The 7168-nt window shown below is 43.3% G+C and overlaps 1 pseudogene across 1 annotated transcript; it reads right to left on the reverse strand.

Moving 5' to 3' along the window:
* Positions 1–5532: 5532 nt before the first annotated feature.
* Positions 5533–6002, reverse strand: LOC103255081 (annotated as a pseudogene). The gene has a single exon (XR_002481658.1). The product of XR_002481658.1 is annotated as a 40S ribosomal protein S25 pseudogene (transcript).
* Positions 6003–7168: the final 1166 nt, after the last annotated feature.

The following is a 7168-nucleotide window of genomic DNA, read 5'->3' on the forward strand; positions in this document are numbered from 1 at the left end:
GAACTGGCAGCTGCCTGGGTGTCCTGTGCCAATGGGTAGAGGCAATCCAAGGCACTTGAGCTCTCTGACATCTGCATCCTGAAGTATTTCCCATGAGGAGTCTTTGACCGTTCCACTCTCACCTGCTTTGTGTACCTTTAGGGATCCACAGGATACATGGGGTGGCAAGAAGGCCGCCTGTTTTGTGGTGATGTCAGCAGCCGCCATCTCTGAGGTCTTGGTGGTGAGAAGTTAAAGGAGAGGGCAGTGGAGGAGCCCACCACTCCCTTGGCAAGGGAGGTAGAAGGTGTCCTTAAGGCCGGTGTCCTAGCTGTGCCCACGTTTCAGTTTTGTGAACTTTAGCCCTGAGGAATCAATCAGTTTAGGAGCTTCCCCACCTTATAAATGAGCACATTGGCGGGTTCAGTGGTTCGGCTTATAATCCCAGCATTTTGGGAGGCCGAGGCCAGTGGGTTGCCTGAGCCCTCAGGTTCGAGACCAGCCCTGGCACTTGGCGAGACCTCGGCTCTACAGTAAATAAAAAATTAGCTGAGCATGATAACATGTGCCTGTTGTTCTGGCTACTTGCAGGGCTGAGGCGGAGGGATCCCCAGAGCCCAGTGGGTCGAGGCTGGGGTGACTGTGAGCGCGCTGCTGCACTCCAGCCTGGGCGACAGAGTGAGACTCCAACTCAAAAAAAAAATTAAAAAATGAATGAACGCATTTCCAGGGCTGGCAGGACAACTGCTCCCAGGAGAACACAGGCTGCGGTGTTCTGGTGGGTTCCGTGGGGAGCACCACTTTTCTGGGTATATGATGACAACTTTTCAGAATTTAAAAAGGGAACGCTTTAGGGAAGAAAACTGTCTTCAGACAGAAACAACATTCAGAGAATTTTTGTCCCTCAGGACATTTTTCTCAGTTTCTCAGTTACATCAACACTTACTGCCTGCTTATGCAAGATCCCACTCTCGGGCGCCCTCCTTCCCTCTCTCTCTCCCTCCCTCTTCCCTGCTTCCTTCCTTTCCTTCCTCCTTTCCTGCCTCCTCCTTCTCGTCTCACTCTCTTTCTGTCTTTTGGAATTGTCTGGAAATAGAGGTGGGTTAGGAAGCAGAGGTTAACCTTGATGACGTGTGGAGCAACACCTTTTAGAGAATTCGAGTTTAACAAAACATACTAAGAAGTGTTTCTCAAAGCCTGTTCCATGGAACACAAGTTTCATGGAACCACAGGAAGAGGTTCTGCTCTTATTTGATTGGGGAGCCGTCCTAAATGTTGCATGTGGTATCTACCTCTTACAGATTTCCAGCACCCATTAGTACTTAATATTTCTGAGAAGTATTTCAGTAATGAAACATTGACATTTTGTTTAAACTCAAAGTGTGGTCTGCAGATTTAATGGCCTAATGCTTGAATTGTTTTTTTTTTTTTTTATTGATCTCTAACAAGTGCTGAGGTGAACTGGGTAGGCATTTAAAAACATTAAGAAACTAGCTAGAATAATGTTTGTTAACCCTACTCATAAAAAAAAAAAAAAGCTGGAGTAGTATTTTTTGGTGTCTTTTAGAATTTCATTTATTGGATAAATTCTAATTGAATTTTACAAAAAAAGCTGGTTCGAGACAAACTGAAAGTTTAAAATTCACCACAGAGAGTTTGAGAAGTGCTGTTTTAAGCCATTTCCCCTAGACTTAGAGGATCAAAGAGACCCTATTAAGCCACCCTGCTAATAGCCTAAGGAACTTGAGTTTTGCAGACTGTATTTTGGGAAATGCTGTGCAAAATTCACCCAGACACAACTCAATCTTTTTTTAATAATTGCAAAAGCACTTCAGGAATTTGAGTGCCTCAAGGTTCGTAATTTAGCACTCCAATTTTCGGAGTGCTACAGCAGGTTGTAATCTTAGTTACTCGCACGTGTGCAGCACAGGTGACCAGGCCACAGTGCTTGCCATGTGAAGAGCCCAAGGGTGAATATGAATGGCCCCGACAAGCTGAGCAAGCAGTGAAATTTGCAAAAAGCAAAAACATTTTTAAAAGGAGTGACACGAGATGATGTACTTAGTGCTAATTAAAATTTCATGCTTGGCCACATCAAGTCATCATATTTTAAAGAAATGTAAGATTGTAATATAATTTATGAAAGTTTCATTTTCTCATTCCTTCAAATCTGAGTTGAAAGGATTTTCTTTTTAAAAAGTGTTCTTATTTCCCCCAAATTACCTAAGTTCAGCGCTAATTTAGTCTCTTCGTTATTAATTCAAAATTGCAAAGTTAAAAGAAATCAGTTTCTCCCTTGGTCATGAGAGGAAAAAGACTTTATTTATTTATTTATTATTTCCTTTTTTTTTTTTGAGTCAGAGTCTCACTCTGCCACCCATGTGGGAGGGCAGTGGCACACACACGGCCACCACAACCTCGACCTGCTGGGTTCAGGTGATCCTTCCTCCTCAGCCTTCCAAGTAACTGAAACTACAGGCTTGCACCACCAAGCCCAGCTAATTTTTTTATTTATTGTAGAGACGAGGTCTCACCAAGTTGCCCAGGCTGGGCTCAGGTGATCCTCTCACTTCTGTCTCCCAAAGTGCTGGGATGACAGGCCTGTGCCACCGTGCCCTGCTGATTTTATTTTAAAATTTACTAATTTGATCGTTTTTTAAATTTCTCTCTGCCAAGGGACTTACCCTTTGTAGGGCCTTAGCTCCCATCCCATCCCTTCTGTTCACTGCTGTGTATTGTAGGAAGCCGGAAACTACATTTTCCCGGCAATCTTTTTTTATTTATTTTATTTTTCTTTGAGACAGGATCTCACTCTGTCACCCAAGCTGAAGTGCAGTGGCACAATCATAGCTCACTGTAATCTGGATCTCCTAGTCTCAAGTGATCCTCCTACCTTAGCCTCCTGAGTAGCTGGGACTCCACGCATGCGCCTTCATGCCCAGCTAATTTTTTTTTTTAATTTAAATTTTTGTAGAGACAAGGTCTCACTGTATCCCCCAGGCTGGTCTCGAACTCCTGGCCTCTAGCAATCTCCCACCTCAGCTTCCCCAAATGCTGGGATGTATAGGTGTAATCCACCATGTCCGGCCTCCAGACACACTTGTCAGTTGTCTTTCTGTGAGGTTCTGATCTGGGAGCCCTTGACAGGAGCCTGGAAGGCAGGTGGAGAAAAGGAATGACCTCCTTCCTGCTTTAGCTTTCTGAGGCACTGTCCCGGGCTCCAGTGCTCAGGGTCTACCTTATCAGGCCGCACCACATAACACCTTCTCCACCCACCTACAGTTCTAACCTGGCCATTCCTGCATTAGCCTCAGGGCCCCTCCTAGGTGGTTCCAAGACCCCACAGAACACCCCAGTAACATAGTCGAGATTGTGTACCTGGTAATTCTTTCTCCCTCTTTTATTCCCCACCTCTAGGAATGACAGTGTTTTCTCAAATTCCTAATATTTGGGCCATCTCATCTTCCCCTTTAGTTCTTTCAGTACGTTCAGCGCTTTAGTAACTAGTTGCCTGTATTAAATCCTCTCTGAAATATCTAGCAAGGTACCCACCAGAAAACCATTCAGAGGAAACACTGACACTGACACTTTATTTAAATATGGATATATATGGGTGGATATATAGGTACATATATGTTAAACTTAATGTCCAAAAAAGACTGTGCTTGAAAATACATTTTAAAATTCATTGATAAGATCTCCCTCTGCCCAAATTTACTCAAAAATGCAATTGATTGGCCATTGCCTTACTAGACTTTGGTGTGGCTATGTACTCTTTGAGCTATGGCTGTCGCCATGATTCCTGGCTTTGGCTCCCTCCCCTTTCCTGGGGGAGGTGAAACCCTTCTTTCTCTCTAATTTACTTTCTAAATGAACTATATTTTCTAATCTAAAAAATACAATCGATCATTTAGTAATGAAATAGACAAATTAAAAATAAAAGTAGCTGGATGGTGGCAAGTGAAATGGGAGTGAGAACCTGGTTTTATTTTTTTATTTTATTTTATTTTTTGAGTTGGAGTCTCACTCTGTCGCCCAGACTGGAGTGCAGTGTCACGCTCCCAGCCACCGCAGCCTCGACTTGCTGGGCTCCGGTGATCCTTCCGCTTCAGCCTTCCAGGTAGCTGGAACTACAGGCGTACGCTACCACGCCCAGCTAATTTTTTGATTTATTGTAGAGACGAGGTCTTGCCAAGTTGCCCGGGCGAGTCTTGAACCCGCGGGCTCAGGCAATCCACTCACCTCGGCCTCCCATAGTGCTGGGATTACAGGCTGAGCCACCGAGCCCAGCTGAATCTGGCTTTTAAAATGTATTACTTAATGTATGAGGGATGACTCCCTCCAGAAAAAAACCAGAATTACCCTTTGGAGGCGAGCTCCTTGTAGTACAATTGGAATTTGTTCCTCCAGATCAAATAGTCAACCAAAGTTTTTATCTGGAAGTTTTGAGAAGGTTGTGTTATGATTTGCAGAAGAAATGTCCTGAGTTTTGGCAAACAGGTGACTGGCTCTCTCACGGTGACAACGCACCTGCCCACACTGCTCTGAGTGCTCAGCAGTTTTTGAACAAGAACAGCATGACTTCCGTGCCCCATCTTCCCTATTCGCCCGATCTCACCTGAGTGACTTTTTTTTGTTTCCCTGAATGAAAAATTTCCTCAGAGGGAAACATTTTGCCGATGTGGAAGAAGTGAAACAAAAAACAGCAGAAGCACTAAAAGGCATCAAAACTGACAAGTTCAAAATCCGTTTTGAGCTGTGGAAAAAGCATCTTGATAGGTGTACTACATCAAATGGAGATGACTTTGAAGGTGACTGAAGTTTAAACATGTAAGAATAAATACACAATTTTTTATAAATAAATTCTAGTTTTTGGCGTCTCCCCTTGCATGTTCTTCAGATATACTCCCGAATGTGTTGAATAGGAGCTTTCCAAAATGTGTCCCGCAGAACACTGATATTTACTTAGAAGAAAGGAAGGGTGACTCAGCCTGACATCCCAGCACTTTGGGAGGCCAAAGTGAATGAATTGCCTGAGTGGATTGTCTGAGCCCGTGAGTGGATTGCCCAGCCCGGGCAACTTGGCAAGATCTTGTCTCTACAATAAATGAAAAATTAACCGGGCATGGTAGCATGCGCCTGTAGTTCCAGTTATTTGGAAGGCTGAGGTGGAAGGATCGTCTGAGCCCAGCAGGTCAAGGCTGGGTGACCGTGAGCGTGCCACTGCACTCCAGCCTAGGCAACAGAGTGCGACTCTCACTCAAAAAAAAAAAAAAGAGAAAAGAAAAGAAAAAAGGAAGGATTTCTTGTTCATATAAGTTCGGATTCAGAACATATTACACTTCTCTTGGCAATTCCCAAGTCATATTGGTATATAAATGAGTCTGAAAACTTGCAGTAAAGGTACCTGCTTGGTGTTGTTTAAACAAAATTTTCCAAAATGGGATTTTTTTTTTCTGTTTATCAATAGTAAACTGCCATATTTTAGAACTTATTTTGGGTCAGGCATTTTGCAAGAATTATTATTATTATTTTAATTCTTTGACTTTAAGTTTTATTTTTCCAAATGTACAGTTGGTTGGACCTGTTTATGCATCTTCAACAGCAGCTGGGGCATCTCCATCCTTGGTATTTCTGGTGTAAATTACTTGAGCTCTGTGCTTTGAAACCAGTTTGATAAGACCTTTACTAAGGAGTCGCTGAAGGGCTGCCCTGAACAGAGAATTGTGAATCTTCAGTCTCTCAGAGACTACAGCTGGAGTTATAAGCTTGTAATTGGGAACTTCCTTACAGAGTTTGTCATATGTGGCTTTGTCAAACAAGACTAGGTTATTAAGTTTGTCCCGAACTTTGCCTTTGGACCACTTCTTCTTTTTAGCCTTGCCCCCAGATTTGTTCACTGGGTCTTTGTCTTTTTTGGCCGACTCGCCGGTGTCTTTCTTTTTCTTGTCATCCTTGGGTGGCATTGCGAAGCTCGGAGAGCAGCGGACACCACTGCAGCCTCGCTAAGATGTCGGACAAAAAGGAAGAATTATTTTCTTAATCCACTACTTAACATGCACATGTGCATGAACACACACACACACACACACACACACACACACACACACACACACACACATACACACACACACACACACAATTTTATCACTATCCCTAAATAGCTATTGCTGGTTTTTGGAGGGAAAGAAATGTAAAGTTAAATATTAAAAAAAGTAAAAGATAACTATTTCATCCCATTATTATTCCTATCTCCTTGCACATTTCACTCTATTCCACACTTGACTTCTTGGTATTTTAATGATAAACATTTCCTTGTGTGATAGAAATGGCATAAAGAGTGAGTATATGGCTTCCTTAGCTAATGCTGACCACACAATGAGATTGACGATATCTGCTCTGGAAACTGCTTTTCTTTACAACATACTCTGGGATTAACTCGCAGAAAGATGTAGGAGAAAAGAATTTGTCTGTGCTTTACACATGTATATTTACATGCAACACTCATCTTAACATGATAAGTAAAAATAACCAAAGTTCTCAAGGAGATTTTAAAAAGCATGACCTAATGTCTTTGTGTTCTGAGCTACAGTGTAATAACTGGAGTGGTGCAATGTCCCGTGTGCCAAGAGCCCTCATGAGGATGGAGAGAAACTGAGCCAACCTCCACTTGGATTGCAGGAACACTTCATTTTTCTAGTGGAAGGGATAGAACCACAGCTCACTGCTGGCTTTCTTCTTTTTCTTCTTCTTTTTTTCCTGAATGCTAAAGTAAAATCAGTTGTTAGAATGAGGCTCTTTTCAAAAATTTCTGTTTGTGTGTGTGTGTGAACAGACTTCAGCACATCCTGTAACACCAGGGATGCAAATACAACTTGGAATTTGAATCTGGACGATTCTTTTTTTTGGAGTTGGAATTTCACTCCGTCGCCCAGGTTGGAGTGCAGTGGCACGCCCACGGCCACCCCAGTGTCGACCTGCTGGGCTCCGGTGATCCTTCTGCCTCAGCCTTCCAAGTAGCTGGAACTACAGGCATGCGCTACCATGCCAGGCTAATTTTTGATTTATTGTAGAGATGACGTCTCGCCAAGTTGCCCAGGCTGGCTTCAGACTCGTGGGTTCAGGCAATCCACTTGCCTCAGCCTCCCAAGGTGCTGGGATTACAGGCTGACCCACCGAGTCTGGCCCT

Source organism: Carlito syrichta, unplaced genomic scaffold (genome assembly GCF_000164805.1).
Source record: "Carlito syrichta isolate Samal-C Ts95f unplaced genomic scaffold, Tarsius_syrichta-2.0.1 Scaffold287792, whole genome shotgun sequence".
NCBI lineage: Eukaryota > Metazoa > Chordata > Mammalia > Primates > Tarsiidae > Carlito > Carlito syrichta.